Source organism: Humulus lupulus, chromosome 2, assembly GCF_963169125.1.
Source record: "Humulus lupulus chromosome 2, drHumLupu1.1, whole genome shotgun sequence".
In the NCBI taxonomy this organism is placed as follows: domain Eukaryota; kingdom Viridiplantae; phylum Streptophyta; class Magnoliopsida; order Rosales; family Cannabaceae; genus Humulus; species Humulus lupulus.
In genome coordinates this window covers 25,775,860-25,794,396 of record NC_084794.1, presented here as the reverse complement: position 1 = coordinate 25,794,396, position 18,537 = coordinate 25,775,860, and positions in this window count along the sequence as shown.

Sequence of the window (18,537 nt, the reverse complement as noted above, 5' to 3'; positions counted from 1 at the left end):
AATATAATTATTAAAAATATCTAGGTTTGTATTATATATTATTATAATAATCATGTTTTATAACATTTAAATTTAAATTTGTATTAATATAATTATTATAAATATATAATTTTATATTAAATACTATTATAATAATTGAATTTATATTAATATAATTAATAAATATTTATTTTTAATTAATTTTAAAAATATTTTCTGTTAAATATTTAGAATTTTCCGTTAAATTTAATAAAAAAATCGTTTAAACTTAAAATTTAAGTTATCTAAACACTTTTTATATAAAGATATATATATATATATATATTTGTTTTTGTTTTTACAGTAGCTTCACACCCACAAACCAGGAATGAGTTCATCAAAGGTAAATGAGTCTTATTATTGAGATTTACGAGGAAGAAAAGATGAATATATCTAGCTTTTAGTTTATAGTTTATTGCTTTGTGATTTATAATCCTGCAGTATCCATAATAACACCTCTATTTCGAACAATATCTTACTGAGTCACTATTTTTATTAGTTTCACTTCTCATTTGTTGATTTGTGTTATTAGTATGTATCTGATTAGAGGGTTTTTCTTTCTTAGCTAATCTTGCAGAATATCTATACCCTTTGATTGCCACAACACAGAAAGAAAAGCCTTATGAATATCTGAGGGTGGCCAGCTTAGGAGTTGTTGGCTCCTTACTCAAGGTACGTACAGTTCTCACTCGTTAACTTGGGATAACTTGAAAAATACCCAGTTTTAGGATTAGTTAACTAAAAATAGCTACTAATAATATTTAGTTGAATATTACCCACTTTTTTAAGTACATTTCCCATATTACCCTTAAAATACTACTAGAAGTTCAATGTAAAAATCTCAATCTTTGCCTCTGTCGTGTTATTTACTTCCCTCTTTAAATAATATTCCACTGTCAGTTTCACTAGACCACTGTATAATGGGTAGAGTCATTAATAGTTTGGGTATTAATCAAAGAGTTTTAAAATGTGGGTAAAAATTAAAGAGGTTAACTTAAATTGGGTACTAGGTGTAATTTGCACCATTTCATTTTAACTTCCTAAATGCATTGGGCTGGGCCAGGCCGGACTCGGGTGTTCTCCTTCTGGGCCTATGTATGGTATCAGTATTCGGTAAAGACCCATTTAGTCTCATTTAATAGTAATACCCTTTGATTGCTATAGGCAAAATAGATGGGAATGAGATTAGCACCACATAAGTTTTTTAAAAAAAAAAACAAAGTCCTTTTATGTCTTCTCTTGTTCATATCTTATTTCATTTAATTACATTAATTAACCAATACAGAGAGGTATTAGAATCTAACTTGATAATCTTTCAAGAAAGAAATTTGGTAGCAGTTTTATGAGTCTCATATAGTCATAAGTGAAAATAATGCTAAGATCACTCACACTTGATGCTTTAAAATAGCTACATATATAAAATACATCAAAATAGAGCTAAAATATCCCTCCATCAACTACTCTATTTTACTTCTGATTTACATTTAATCATTCTACTTTAGGTACGAGAATCATTATTTGTGCTCTAAAACTTATTTAATTTAAATATCAATCATTTCTTATTTTTCTCTCATTTCCACTTTTTTTTTGTTAAAATGACTAAAATATATTAAAAATGAAATATTTAAATAAAGTAAAAAAAATATAGAGAAGTTGATGTATAGTGTAATGTAAAAGTTTGATGTAAATTAAAGGGATACTTGCGATGAATGTACTTAATTTATATTATGTTTGTAGCACTTAAGTACCCATCTTATTTTTTTAGTGGTGAAAGTATCTTTCGTCCATGTTTTGGTATATTTTAATACAACCGTCAGTTCTCACTGTTAAGTTCGATTGTAACACGTAGTCAAAAGTACTCAATTAAATGGATATTTGCGGTGAAAGTACCTAATTATTGGGATATTTGTGGCGAAAGTGCCAAATTTAAGAGATATTTGCAGCGAAAGTAACAAAGTTATAAGTAAATTTCATGTCATGGTGGCGGACTTAATGACGAAACAAACAGATGTACTAAATTGCACCAAACACATGAACGAAAAGTACTTTCACCGCCAAAAGAGGTACTTAAGTACTACAAACACAATAATTTAGGTACTTTCGCTGCAAATATCCCTAAAATAAAAAAATAAAAAATTAGGGTGTTCGTGAGGTATTGAAGGATAGAGGAAAAAAAAAAGGCTAATGGGAGCACTCTAATGTTTTCGGATTGTATTATTTGTTTTAAATTAAAGTGCAATTTTTATTTTAATATGGTTATTTTATTTGAATTAGTTTGTTCTACCATATTTTTTAATACAGGAGGATGATGCAGAGGCCCTTGACTACATTCTTCAAGGTGACATATTCTCCAAATGCCTACTTTGCTTGGAGATGGATAATCTAATTATCAAAACGGTAAGTTTCTAGAGATTTTCTGTGACGACCCAAAATCACTAATATGGCTTAAGAGCCTTGATTAGTGTGTCGGGAGGGCATAATTGGTTTGTGTGTGAATTTATTATTTTAATGCATGATTTTATGATAAGCATGCTTGTATGATTATATGTTATATTTGTGAGAACCACATTATTATGTGGGTAAGTCTGCAACATGTGACTTGAGGCGATCCTAGGGAGCTAGTTAGTAGGAAAGTCACAACGGGGCCAAATATTTGACTTGGGGCAAGTCAAGGGGTATTTCGAGTACTAGATGATTATTTGGGTTATCGGGTCATGGAAATAAATAATTGGAGATATATTTGAGGTTAGGAAGTTTAGGCGGGAATACTGACGAATTTTACCATTTTTCCCTCGGGGTTTTTTCCGGTACCCCGAGCCTCGGGATTGGTTTAATTGTTTAAGGATAGATAGATAAAACTTAGAAAACAGTGGAAATATTAGGAACCGACCCTTTCCTTCCTCTCTCCTTCTCTCTTCTTTCTCTCAAGGCAATCACTGAGAACTAAGGGGATTTGGCTGGGAATTCAGAGGTTTGAGCTCAGGAATTGGAGGATTAACTCTGTGGAAGCTGGGGAATCAAACTAGAAACTAAGGTAAGCATTGAATTTCATTTTGATCAGTTGATTATGAGGTTTTGGGGCTAAATTCTAAGGGTTCTTAGGTTCTTAATTTCAAGGTTGAATTAAGGCTGAAAGCTTGGGAATTAGCTCAGAGTTTGCTTAGAGAAGTGGTTCTACAGTGAAGGTAAGCTTGAATTTATGATCTAATGTTTGAATTTTGGTGTTTTCATGGCTGATTTTTATGTTCTTGAGCTTTTGGATTTCAGAAATTAAAATGGGATTTTGATGAGTTTCCAAGCTAGGTTTTTTGCTGGATTATGTTGCTAGAATGATGTTAGAAGTTTTGTGATCAATGGGTTTTGGAATTAGGATGGTTTTGGGTGGTTTTGAGCAAGGTTGGGATGTCAAAAATGGTGGATTTTTTGGGCACAAGGGGTCGGGTCGTGGCTCTATTCTAGAGTGTCGTGGCCCTGCGGAGCAAAGAAGAGCCAAGGAGGCTCTGCGGTAGGGAAGCGCCGCAGTGCCACAGGGCAGGGCTGCGACGTGTGTCTGTGATCAGAGAGGCCTAGCCTCTTTTTTAGGGTGCGGACCGCAGTGCAGCTTTTTATCCCTTAAGGGCATTTTTGGTTATTTGAAAGTTTTAAGCGCGGGAACCTAACCTAGGGTGCTCGGGATCAATTCCACCACCGTGCTTGGTGGAATTCGATGTCCCGAAAGCTAGAACTTCACCTAGAAGCCTTTATTCGAATATTAATGGAATCTCTTATCTTGGTTGTGACTAGGTAAAAGCTAGGGATCGGGAAACGGATCGTGCTCAAGGGGCATTTCTCGTAATCGAAACGTTTGGAAATTAAAGGTAAGAAAACTACACCCGTTTATGGATTCATAATGAGACTAAGGGTTCCCTATTTTGTATGTTTTATAGAGGATGGTATTATGCCATGTAAATAGTAGACCAACGGCCTAAGAGTGTCGGAGTTTACATTAGCGCATAGGGCGCGACTCAGCCACTAGTAGATGAGGACAGCTTATTATGCACTGAGCTCGGTTTAAGCAGGACGGAGTCAGTGGGGTAAACAGAGGGTGCGACCTAAGGGTGTCGACCCTATTTATTGTGTAATCTGGTTGTTGTGGTTGATTGTTGAATATGATATGCTGAATGGCTAAGTGTTAGCTTGTGAATTCATGTGTTATGTCAATGAGTTATATGTTTATTAGGGATTGCTAAATGTTTAAACATGCTTAAAGAGTTTATGATTATTATCAGTACTTGTGTTATGCTATTACGCTTTCTTGCTGGGCCTTGGCTCACAGGTGCTTCGCAGGTAAAGGCAAGGGCAAGCTTGATCAACCCTGATTTGGAGAGCTCTGCGAGCAGAATGTACATGAATAGCTGCTCAGCCACCACGGTTGAGGGGAGACAGGGACAGGAGAACCATAAACATATGTTTTGCCTTTAGAATGGCTGGTGATTGTTTGTGCTCTGGAAATTTTGTAAACTGACTTTTAAACATTGTTCCTTTTGGGATCCCCTGTGTAAAAATGTTTAGTTACATGAAAAGTATCTTTTAAGACCAAAACATTTTAACCCTAGCGCATTAATGATTTTAGCAAACACGTTTTTAACTAAATGACTTGATTAGCAAGTCCTGCACCTTTATAAGTACACAGTGTAGCGATCTTCGCTATCCAGGGCGTTACAACTTGGTATCAGAGCGTCCTAGGTTTAAAGGTTCCTGAGGATCAGCTGGACATGTACATTCGCTGCTAGAGACAAGCTAGATTCAGGGTTTGGTAATGTGTATTTGTGTTTATATGCTTGTATGCCTGGAATGACTTATGAATGTTGTCATTTATTGGATTAATAGGAAGCATGAGATATTGATAGGGCCTGGCCCTTGACTGCTGTGTGAAAATGTTGAGGCATGCTTATTAGCATCGTCGTGCATGTAAAAGAATATTTGAATGATTAACTGCATATTGTGTATGGATGGATGTTTATATCTTAGCTCTTGTGTGGAAATGTTGGGGCATGCTTATTAGCAATGCTGGTGCATGTGAATAAATGCCTATATCTTGATTGTTTATGATTGGTTATATTCCTTAGGTAGATTTTGGAGAAGCTTTTACCCTGTCATCATGGTCTGATTGCCGAGTCATTGATTGCAGATTGACTTGGATAGTTATGTGTCCAATAAAATCTACGCAACTAGCCAGCACTAGGTCTGGGACCGGAGATGATGATCAGGGCCAGATTCCTTCGCCAGCTCCTGAGAACTGGCAACAACCTATGGTAGATATGCAAGCACGATTACATAGCCAAGATGAGCATATTCGTCTACTACAACAACAGGCTCCAGCAGGGAGTGCTGCACCTAGTGAGCCACCTGTAGTGGCACCAGTTATTCAGCTAGCAAAGGTTGGGAGCAGATGGGAGCCATTGTATGAGCGGTTCCGAAAGCAGCATCCCCTAACTTTTGAGGGAGGACCGGATCCACTGAAGGTCGAACAATGGATGACTATGATTACTACTATTCTGGACTTTATGAGGATAGAGGGACATGACAGAGTGGCCTGTGCCACATATATGTTGAGAGAGGATGCCCGCATTTGGTGGGAGGTGGCATCACAGACCAGGGACGTCACTGCTTTGAGTTGGGATGGATTCAAGGACTTGTTCAGCCAGAAATACTACAATGTTGCCATCAGGGCAGCGAAAGTTAATGATTTTGTGGGGTTGGTTCAGGGCAGTATGACAGTTACTGAGTATGCCCTAAAATTTGATGGGCTTGTGAAATTTGCACCAGACCTTGTGCCTACTGATGCAGCCAGGCAAGACAGGTTCATTAGGGGGCTTAATGCTATGATAGCCCGGGATGTTAGGATCACAATGGTACCTAGGGGAACAACTTATGCCCAGGCCGTTGAGAAGGCTCTTACCGCTGAGGAAGCGAAGAACAAGATTTGGAAGGAAAGTGCAGTGAGGCGCGAGGGTCGCAGGGTGGTGCCTTCTTATTTTGGGTCAGGTAGGGGCGGAGGCCCCAATGAATTCAAGAGAAAGACTCCTGACACTTCGACCGCTGCTGGTCCTGATAGGAGGGGTCGGGGTGGTAAGGGCAGCCGTCAGAGCAGTAGTGAGCCATGGAGGAGTTATCTAGAGTGCCCGAGGTGTAGAAGATGCCATCAGGGTGAATTCCGGGCCAAGGCTTGCTATGTGTGTGGAACAGTGGGGCACCTCAAGAAGGACTGCCTAACAGTGAAGAAAAGGGAAGCAAGAAAGGTGGACAGCTTGACTCCAGCTCGAGTGTTCACCTTGACATAGGTAGAGGCCGAGGCTGGTCCCTCGGTAGTGACAGGTCAGCTTTCTAGCGCTGGCTCACCTTTTACTGTATTGATTGACTCTGGTGCTACACATTCCTTTGTTTCTAGTAAAGTTATTGATAGACTGTGTAGACCCACCGCGCAAGGAGATTCAGTTTGTTATTGAGTTAGCACCGGGGACAAAACCAGTATCAAGAGCACCATATAGGATGGCACCAGCAGAGTTGAAGGAGTTGAAGATACAGCTACAGGAACTTCTGGATTTGGGATTCATCAGGCCCAGCTACTCTCCATGGGGCACTCCAGTGTTATTTGTAAAGAAGAAAGACGGAACTCTGAGGATGTGTATAGACTACAGGGAATTGAATAAGTTGACCATCAAGAATAAGTATCCTCTACCAAGGATCGATGACTTATTTGATCAATTACAGGGAAAGATGGTGTTCTCAAAGATTGATCTTCGATCTGGTTATCACCAGGTGAGGATCAAAGATGAGGACATACCGAGGACGGCCTTTCAAACGCGGTATGGGCACTATGAGTTCTTGGTCATGTCTTTTGGTTTGACCAATGCCCTGGCAACCTTCATGGATCTGATGAACAGGGTGTTCAAGAACTTCTTGGATCAGTTCATCATTGTCTTCATCGACGACATCTTAGTGTACTCCAGTTTAGAGGCAGAGCATAAGCGACATCTTCAACAGGTTTTACAGAGGTTAAGGGAGCATCAGTTATATGCTAAGTTTAAGAAGTGTGAGTTTTGGTTGCCAAAGGTGACTTTTCTTGGGCATATAGTTGGCACAGAGGGGATTAAGGTGGATCCGTCCAAGGTGGAAGTGGTGAGAGATAAGCCGAGGCCAAGGAACGCCTCGGAGGTGTGGAGTTTCCTCAGGTTATTACAGGTGGTTTATAGAAGGATTCTCGAAGATTGCTTCACCAATGAGAGAGTTGACACAGAAGAACCAGAACTTCGTTTAGTCAAAGAAGTGTGAAGACAATTTCCAAGAATTAAAGCGACGACTTATTACTGCACCTGTACTGAGTCTTCCTTCGGAGGAAGGAAAGTTTGTGGTATACTGTGATGCTTCGAGGATGGGTTTGGGCTGTGTGTTGATGCAGAATGAGAAAGTTATTGTAACGCCCTGCTACCTTAGAGCCGTTACTAAGTGAGTTTAAAAATGTGCAATCACTCGCTAATTGAGGCTTATAAAGCAAAAGTGTAATTAAATCATAATCAGAGGAAAAACTTTAGAAATAACTCTATTTCATTGAAAATCATAAAAGTTTAACACTTGGGATCCCAAAACACTGTTTAGAAATATTTACAGCACATAAATACAACCAAGTCGGCTAAATGACAAAATCTAGGTTTTATTACAATCATCTCCCAAAATCCACTGGCTGTGGCAGCCAGGCAGGCAAAACATGTACACACCGTCTCATGCTTGCTACACTCAAGGTTGGTTGACTTTCTCCTTGCCCTTACCTGCACCACAGAGCATCCGTGAGCCGAAGCCCAGCAAGAAAACCCACAAACAGATAACATATGCAAAAATCAACACATAGCATATAAACAGGCCATCAATAGGCTAAACACATACGGCTAAGCCGTCCCAGGCGCTTTACCAGGCCCTGGGTTTGCGGTCCACACCAAGAGGATATCCCAGGTATCCTTTAGGGTCCTGCCCTGGCAGCTCACACTCCACGTGCTCAACACTTTTCCTGGCCCCTTGCCGTACTCGGCCTTGCACTCAACGTGCCCAACGCCGTTCCCGGCCCTTTGCCATTCCCGGCCCCTGCCGACCTCGGCCTACACCATTCCCAGTTCTTGCCGATCATTCACATAATTGCACTCATAGCATTATAGACATACACTGAACACTAACAAATTCAATCAAACGGCTACGCCCTGCAATTCAAACATACTGGGCTCAGCCCTGCATACAAGCTCTATGGGAACAAGGGTTTTCTTACCTGAGTCTCGAGCTCTCCGAGCACTGCTATCTTGAGCACAGTCCTCTAACTTGAGCCTCGCTGAAACCCTACTCACAACACATTAACAATATCCATCCATCAAGTTCTAATCCATTAAATAACTTTGAGCCATATCTCTAACCTCTGGGATCTTGAATTCTATCAATCCGAGTGATAAAATCCATCCTGAGCCTTAACCATTGAGTTCCCTAGCCTAAACACACTTAAAAACTCAAACTGACACTAAGAGCCGCGGCCCTACCCACAAGCGTCGTGGCTAGCCTCGAAACAGAGGCTAGCACTTCCCTGTAACACACACAGGCTGCGACGCGCATCACCAAGCGCCGCGGAGCGCCTCAAGCTTCTCGGCCTCCCATGGCTGCGCGCGCACACGGGCCGCGGCATGCCCCTCCTAGGGCCGCGGCCCTAGCCTCCAACCCAGAAATCTTCATCCTTTTCCTGCATTTTCTTCAAACCAATTCACCCAAAACCAAACTAGCAATCCTAGATAATTATCACAAAGGTTCTAGCCCAGTTTTAACATCAAAACCTATCAAAAACCAGCCCCCAAAACTCAGCCTAACAATCAAATCCCAATTCAAACTTAGCCCACATGCAACTCCTATATACAAACTTAAACCAGCTGCAAAATTGGCTCAAATCAACATATTAAGAACTTACCTTGATGAATTATACTTCTGTTCATATTCTCTAAATCCCAAGCTCAGCTTCAATCCTTAGTTCTTGGCTAATGGCCACCCAAAGCTTAATTCCCTTGAGTTTGTCTTAGAGAGTGAAAGAGAGAGAGATGAGAGACTATCTTCAACTGGGAAGGAAAGGTGAATGTCGGTTTCTAGGTCTCCACTAGCTTCCTAAACTTTTTTTTATTTAACTTAAGCTTTAAGGTTACCTCAAGGCTCGGGGTACCAAAATGTCCCCGAGGACAAAACGGTAAATTTCCCCAATATTCCCTCCTAGACATTCTATTCTTAAATATATCTCCAAATATTTATTTCCATACCCTGATAACTCAATATAATAACTAATGCCCAAATTACCCATCGACTCGCCCTGAGTCGGATTCTCAACCCTGTTGTGACTTTATGGCTAACCGCTCCCCAGGACTGTTTCGGGCCGTGCTACACAGATAAATCACATACATATCGCATTTATACCCCTACTATCCAAATAAGGCCCACATGCACATTTAACTCAACTAAACATGCATCTTTATCATACGTTCACATAAATTCACATATTAGCATATTAATTCATTTATTGCCCTCCAGCCACGCTAATCAAGGCCCTAAGCCCTATTAGCAAATTTGGGTCGTTACAGTTATAGCTTATGCATCACGGCAACTGAAGGAGTATGAACAACGGTATCCTACCCATGATCTAGAATTGGCGGCCGTGGTTTTCGCACTGAAGGTGTGGCAACATTATCTATATGGGAAGAAGTGCGAGATATACGCTGATCATAAGAGTTTAAAGTATTTCTTCACCTAGAAGGATCTGAACATAAGACAGAGGTGTTGGTTAGAGTTGGTTAAGGATTATGAATGTGATATTCTTTACCACCTAGAGAAAGCCAATGTTGTAGCAGATGCACTGAGCCGGAGGGGCTCGGGGCAGTTATTTAGTTCTATTCAGATCTCCAGAGAGTTAGCAGATAAGATGGCCAGGGCAAAGATAGAGCTGGTGGTAGACCGGTTGGCCAATATTACTTTGCAGTCGACCCTACTAGAGCAGATCAAGAAGGGTCAATTGGTAGATGCACGGCTACAAGAAGTTCGGCAGAATGTCTCAGCAGGGATAGCTAAGGATTATTCTGTTTCTGAGATCGGTATGCTTCGATATCAGGGGTGGATTTGTGTTCCGACAGATGAAGGGATCAGAAGAGAGATACTGGATGAGTTTCACACTACGTTATACTCGCTTCATCCGGGTACCACGAAGATGTATTAAGATCTACGGACATTATATTGGTGGCCCGGGATGAAGAAGGATGTGGTGGAGTATGTGGCCAGGCGTTTGACATGTCAGCAAGTGAAGGCTAAGCATCAGCGACCAGCGGGATTGCTTCAGCCCTTGGGTATCCCAGAGTGGAAGTGAGAGGACGTTACCATGGATTTTGTGGGATGTCTACCCAAGACAGTAGGACTTTATGACTTGGTGTGGGTGATAGTGGACAAATACACCAAGTCAGCTCATTTTCCGCTAGTAAGGTCGACCTACACAGTGGAACAATATGCAGAGTTGTATGTGAGGGAGATAGTTCGTCTCCATGGGGTTCCTAAGTCTATTGTATCTGATCGAGACCCTATTTTTACCTCTAAGTTCTGGGGAGCTCTGCAGAGAGCCATGGGGACTCAGTTGAAGTTTAGCACAGCCTTTCATCCTCAGACTGATGGACAGTCTGAGAGAACGATTCAGATGTTGGAGGATATGCTTAGGGCGTGTGTGATTGACTTCGAGGGATCTTGGGGTAAGTATCTCCCGTTGATCAAATTTTCATATAACAACAGTTATCAGTCCACGATTGGAGTGACTCCTTATGAGATGTTATATGGGAGAAAGTGTAGATCGCCCATTCATTGGGATGAGATGGGTGAGAAGAAATACTTAGGGCCAGACATGGTTCAGAAGACAAATGAAGCTATCGAGAAGATTCGAGCCAGAATGTAATGCCTTGAAATCCCTAATGCGGTTTAATGGCTGGATTAGTAGGTCGGGAAGGCCATAACTGTTTAATTATGCCATTAAATGATTATATGCATGTTTATGTAAATCATATTATAATATGATGTTAAATGCATGCATGTGGGTCCACATTTGATTATCAGGGGTATTTTGGTAATTTGGCCTGCTGAGGGCGTAATTGTATATTTGTATGCATGTCGGTGATATATTGTTGAGGCCACATTATAATGTGGATTTTTTCGAGTTATTCGGCATAAGACGATCTTTGAATATTAAGTAGCAGTTTAGTCATAACGGGACTAAGTTCGAGGCTCAGGGTGAGTCTCGAGATGTTTTAATAATTAGAGCGTTGCCGGAAATAAAAAGGGTAACGGGATATGAATTATTAGTATTTGAGAATATCGAGAATAGCGGGAATTGGAGGGTGTTAATTATGATTGACGAAATAGGTTGGAAAGGACGATTTTACCCTTGGGAGTCTTTAGAAACTTTTAAATAACCTAGGGGAACAATAGTCATTTCACCCCTAGGATATATATGATTTTGGTAACCTGTAGAAACATAACCAAAAATAGAGCTGCTTCATCCTTCCTCCCGTTCAACTTCTTCCCTCTTTCTCCTTTGGGTTTTTTTAGCCCAAATTGAAGAATCAAGCTAGGAAATCAAGGATTGGAGTTTATAAACTTAGTTTATCCATTGAAGAGGACTCAAAACCAGCTTGAGGTAAGAAATCATCCATGAACTTTAAGCTTTGCTCTGTTTTTCTTATAGTTTTCAGATATGGATTTTGATGTGGATAGTTGGGAATTAGTGGAGGTTTTTGAGTAAGATTGCTTAGGTTTCGATGAGGGTGTGATGTAGATGAAGTTTAGGGGTTGAATTGGATGTTTTGGTAAGGTTTGGGATTGGTTTGGAAGGTTGGTTTCAAAGGAAGTCGCAAGGAGGGAAAACCAGAAACTTTTCTGGTCTAAAGTTGGCGCCCCAGCGCCAGTCCTGGCGCTCCAGCACTATGCAGGGCAGAGGCTAGGGCCTCTCTGCCTTGGGTCAGCGCCCCAGCGCTAGGCCAATTCCAGGGGATGTATTTTTTAGGGCTCGGGATGGTTTTTAAGGCTCGGGGGTTGGTTCCTTTACCCCATTTGAGTAGATTGAAAGTCCTGAGAGTGTGGAATTGATCCCGGAAGTGTGGTTTTAGATTGTGAACCATTTATTGATTTACTTTATTAATGGATTATAATTGGTTATGATTAGGTAACCGCTAAGGAATCTAAAGGTTGATCGTTCTCAAGGGTCGTTCTTATATTAATTCTCGCTCGAACCAGAGGTAAGAAAACTGCACCCCATATGTGACATGTATGGTTATTCATGAGGCATGTTGAATGTGTAAATGTGGATATGGATTGATTATTGAATGCTTAGCAAAGATTGCTCACTTGTGCATGGCACTGACTAATTAGTCAAAATTGGCAAAGGTGCAGTATCAACTGTGAAGCTGTGACTTATTAGTCAAGTTCGGCAGTGGTATTGGGCACTGGTCACACAGTGCTAAGTCATAAGTTAGGAACGGCCTTAGCGTGTTCAACGCAAGCCAATAAAGATTAGATCTAATCGACATCTGCATTAAATGACTCAGAAGAGCGTTAATGCCGGACCGACCTCAAGTTTGAGGAAAACTAAAAGCGCTTGTGTGACTTACCCATCAGTCACTCATCTATTTAAGCTAGTGACTTACCCAACAGTCACTCATCTGTTTAAGCTATTGACTTACCCAGCAGTCACTCATCTGTTTAAGCTAGTGACTTACCCAGTAGTCACTCATCTGCTTAAGTTAGTGACTTGCTTGTCAGTCACTCAGTATGGTTTACCAGAACCTCAGGTGTTGAATCACTCATTTAATTAAGAGCTATAAGCTCCTTCATGGTTATTGTAACCTCAAGTGATATGCACTCATATGTTTAGAGCTATAAGCTCTGTGTGATTATAATAATAATCATTTGTTAATATTCATGCTATATTGTGTTTTCTTGCTGGGCCTTGGCTCATGGGTGCTATGTGGTGCAGGTAAAGGGAAAGAAAAGCTCACCCAGCCTTGAGTGGAGAGCTTAGGTGGTGATGTGTACATATGCGGCCGCTTGACCACCACGGCCAAGGAGTTCTCAGAGGAACTAGGGGGTTTACCCTATTTTTGCCGCTTAGGTCGAGAGGTTTGTAAACTTGACTGTAATGACTATTTTGAGTTGTAAATAACTTGTAAACGTTTTTTATGGGCCCATGAACAGTTTTATGTTCTAAATAAAATATATCTTTTCCTTTTGATTGGTTTTCCACCTTAGCCTGTTAATAACACTTAGAAGCACATTTTTAACCAAAGGACTCGGGTAGCAAGTTAAATTTCTGGTTCACCGTTCACCGTAACTGTTCTGGGGTAACTAGGGCATTACACAGAATGCTTACCTCGCAGAGTAGACAGAAAAGCTACGCTGATCCCAAGCGTAAAGATGTGGAGTTCCAGGTTGGGGACCAAATGTTTCTGCGAGTTTCACCACTGTGAAGGGTGAGGAGATTTGGAGTAAAGGGCAACTTGAGCCCTTGGTTTGTTGGACCTTTTGAGATTCTAGAAAGGATTGGACAGGTGGCTTACAGGTTAGCCTTGCCACCGTCGTTTTCGGGAGTTCATGATGCGTTCCATGTTTCTATGTTGCGGAAGTATGTTTCAAATACGACACATGTGCTTAAGTATGAGGATTTGGAATTATAGACATAATTTTCCTATGAGGAGCGACCAGTTCAGATTTTGGATCGGAAGGACAAAGTTCTACGGAATAAGACTATTCCGTTAGTTAAAGTATTGTGGAGAAATAGCAAGGTCGAGGAAGCGACCTGGGAGCTTGAGACAGTGATGCGGGATCAGTATCCCGAGTTATTCAGGTAAATTTCGAGGACGAAATTCTCAGTAGGAGGGGATAGTTGTAACGACCCAAAATCACCAATATGGCTTAAGAGCCTTGATTAGTGTGCCGGGAGGGCATAATTGGTTTGTGTGTGAATTTATTAGTTTAATGCATGATTTTATGATAAGCATACTTGTATGATTATATGTTATATTTGTGAGAACCACATTATTATGTGGGTAAGTCTGCAGCATGCGACTTGAGGCAATCCTAGGGAGCTAGTTAGCAGGAAAGTCACAACGGGGCCTAATATTTGACTTGGGGCAAGTCAAGGGGTATTTTCGGGTACTAGATGATTATTTGGGTTATCAGGTCATGGAAATAAATAATTGGAGATATATTTGAGGTTAGGAAGTTTAGGAGGGAATACTGGGGAATTTTACCATTTTTCCCTCGGGGACGTTTCCGGTACCCCGAGCCTCGGGATTAGTTTAATTGTTTAAGGAAAGATAGATAATACTTAGAAAAAAGTGGAAATATTAGGAACCGACCCTTTCCTTCCTCTCTCCTTCTCTCTTTTTCTCTCTCAAGGAAATCACTGAAAACTAAGGGGATTTGGCTGGGAATTCAGAAGTTTGAGCTCAGGAATTGGAGGATTAACTCAGTGGAAGCTAGGGAATCAAACTAGAAACTAAGGTAAGCATTGAATTTCATTTTGATCAGTTGATTATGAGGTTTTGGGGCTAAATTCTAAGGGTTCTTAGGTTCTTAATTTCAAGTTTGAATTAAGGCAGATTGCTTGGGAATTAGCTCAGAGTTTGCTTAGAGAAGTGGTTCTGCAGTGAAGGTAAGCTTGAATTTATGATCTAATGTTTGAATTTTGGTGTTTTCATGGATGGTTTTTATGTTCTTGAGCTTTTGGATTTCAAAAATTAAAATGGGATTTTGATGAGTTTCTATGCTAGGTTTTTTGCTGGATTATGTTGCTAGAATGATGTTAGAAGTTTTGTGATCAATGGGTTTTGGAATTAGGATGGTTTTGGGTGGTTTTGAGCAAGGTTGGGATGTAAAAAATGGTGGATTTTTTGGGCACGAGGGGCCGGGCTGCGACTCTGTTCTAGAGTGTCGTGGCCCTGCAGAGCAAAGAAGAGCCAAGGAGGCTCTGTGGTAGGGAAGCGCCGCGGTGCGTGTCTGTGATCATAGAGGCCTAGCCTCTGTTTTAGGGGGCGGGCCGCGGCGCAGGTTTTTAGGGTCGCGGCTCTTAAGGGCATTTTTGGTTATTTGAAAGTTTTAAGCACGGGAACCTAACCTAGGGTGCTCGAGATCGATTCCACCACCGTGCTTGGTGGAATTCGATGTCCCGGAAGCTAGAACTTCACCCAGAAACCTTTATTCGAATATTAATGGAATCCCTTATCTTGGTTGTGACTAGGTAAAAGCTGTTATATTATTTTACAATATAATGTAATATTATATTATCTTGGTTAGATTAAATAAATGTGACAAAGTGTGTCACATATTGTAACATATAATAGAGAGTTACAATATTTAGATATATGAGATATATCCAAATAATGTAACATATTTGGTGTTACAAATTTGTAACTTCCAAATATTACCCTTTATTGTGTAAAATTGTTGTTACACAATATTGAGATGAATTTCATAAATCCATATGTGATACGGCTGTTAGAGATATGATTTTAACACCAATAATGTATTTTGGGAGTTACAAAATCATTTGGGAGGGTTTGGAACCGTTTGGAAAAAGAACACATTTTTTGTGCTGAAATTGGTAGGTGGCCGCGGCCACCAACATTCAGTGGCCGTGGCCTGTGGGTCAGAGACCAGTGGCCGTGGCCGCGGCCACTAATGTCTCTGGCCGCGGCCACAGGCCAAAACTGACCAATTTTTCAGTTTTTTCAATCTTTGTTGAACGGCTCAAAACCCCAAATGTAACACCCTAAGTTGCTAATAAGGTTTAGGACCTTGATTAGTGTGCCTGGAGGGCAATAAGTGAATTAATATGATAATATGATAATATGGCAATAAGTGAGGGCATACAAAGGACGATGTGCTAGATTTTGGGGGATCTTGGAGTAAGTATCTCCCATTGATTGAGTTTTCGTACAATAATAGCTACCAAGCGACTATTGGAGTGGCTCCGTATGAGATGCTGTATGGAAGGAAGTGCAGGTCACCGATACACTGGGATGAGATAGGTGAGAGAAGATATCTAGGTCCTAAGATGGTTCAGAGGACCAATGAGGCAATTGAGAAGATCAGAGCTCGTATGCTCGCCTCCCAGAGCCGTCAGAAGAGTTACTCAGATCTCAGACGCAGGAATGTGGAGTTTCAGGTCAGCGATCATGTGTTCCTCAGGGTTTCACCCCTGAGAGGAGTGAAATGATTCGGTGTTCGGAGCAAGCTGAGTCCCAGGTTTGTTGGCCCCTTTGAGGTTCTAGAACGAGTTGGTGAGGTAGCTTATAGGTTAGCAATGCCTCCAGCTCTATCAGGGGTTCATGACGTGTTTCATGTGTCCATGCTTCGGAAATATGTGTCAGATACTACTCATGTGTTGAGTTATGAGAACTTGGAATTGGATCAGGATTTATCATATGAGGAGAAGCCTGTTCAGATCCTTGATAGAAAGGACAAAGTCTTGCGGAGCAAGACCATCTCCTTGGTTAAAGTGTTTTGGAGGAACAGCAAGGTTGAAGAGGCGACGTGGGAGCTTGAGTCCGATATGCGGGAGCGGCATCCCGAGTTGTTCAGGTAATTTCGAGGACGAAATTCTTGTAAGGAGGGGATAATTGTAACACCCTAAGTTGCTAATAAGGTTTAGGACCTTGATTAGCGTGCCTGGAGGACAATAAGTGAATTAATATGATAATATGTTAATTTAAATGAATATGTGATTAGAATGCATGTTTAGGTGGTATAAATATGCATGTGAGCCCCGTTTGTATGATAGGGGTAAATTGGTAATTTTAGCCCGTTGAGGGCATAAATGTGATAATTATATTTTGTGGTTTGTACCACGTGGGTGTGGTGATATTAATGTGATGCACGTGCCGAGACGGTCCTAGCGAACTAGATAACTCAAAAGTCACAACGGGAACTAATACCTGGCTCGGGAGGAGCCTAGGGGCATTTTGAAGATTTTGTAATTGGGTTCTTGTGAGTTAATGGTAACTGGAAATTTGGTAACTTGTGTAACTGTTAGTAACCGCTGAGAGTAATAGGTTTAGGTGGGAAAATGGTAGAATTGTAATATAGATATGAAATGACAAAGGTGTCCTTGAGGCTTAGTTAGGAAGGGATATTTGAGGAAGGGTAGAATGGTCATTTGACAAGATAGATAACCTTCAGCAGAAGGAAAAAGGGATATACGTATAACATTGGTGATAGTTGGTTTATGCTAAAATTTGGGACCTAGAGATAGAACAAAAGAAAAGCAGAAGAAATAAGCTGAATTTGAGTCTTAGGAGGAGGATCAAGAGGTTTGAAGTGACCAAGATCAAGCCTAGGCCAAGGTTGTTCAGAGGTAAGAGTTTGTGCTCTGTTTTTGTTGTATTTAAGTTTGAATTTACAGAGATTGAGTGTGGAAATCTAAAGGGGGATATGGCTGGTTTCACTTGGAAATTCAAGTAGGATAATCAAGGGGAAAGAGGTTGGAGGCTGGAATTGAGAAGGGTTCAAGCCAGATTCTTGATTGAGGTAAGAGTTCTAACATGTTTATATTTTAGTTTCTGATGTGGTTTAAGATTTTAGAAGCAAGGTTCATATTTTTCAAGCTATGGTTTAAGTCCTAGAAGCCATGGTTTAGGTTTCTGAAATTTGAGCTCATGAGTGGATTTTTTGGTGTGATTGTGTAATTGAGTTTAGTTATGATGCTTATAGGTTGTTAAGGGGTTCATTTGGGGTTTTGAATTGATTTTGGGGCTTAGGTACTTGTTTGGGATGATTTGGAATGGTTTTGGCTCGGAAAAAACGCAAGAGAAAACCCAGAAATCTGGGTTCGCGAAGGAGCGCCGCAGCCCTGTTCTTGGCTGCCGCGGCGCGAGGTTGCACCAGGATGAGGGAAAGCCGCGGCCCTAGGCCATTTTTGACAGCCAAAAATTGCATTTTTAGGGCTTTTGCCCGGGGACTCGGGGGATGGTTCCAATGCGTTGTTTTAAGGATTTAGAGGTCCCGTGAGTGTGGGAGTGGTCCCGGGAAGTGGTTTTGGATTGGTTATGGATTTGTTAGTGTTAAAGAGTGTTTTACATGTGTTGTGACTAGGATTTTGGAGAGGCTCGCGCTAGAGGACCGTGCTCGTGACCGTGGTGCATCGAAAAGCTCAGGGTACAGGTAAGAAAACTGTAGCACCCGTAGAACAGGGCTTGGGCCCATAGAATTGTTGCAGGGTGCGGCTCTAAACTGTATTATTGCTAGGATGTAGCTTAATATGAATGATCGTATATTTGATTGTTATTTGTGGATGCTAAATATGGTAAAAGCTGAGTGAACGGCGAAGGGCCGGGAACGGCGAAGGGCCGAGAACGGCAGAGGGGCTGGGAATACCACTTAGCACATGGAGTGCTCGTAGTTAGGGTGAGACCCCAATGGATACCTGGGATATCCTTACGG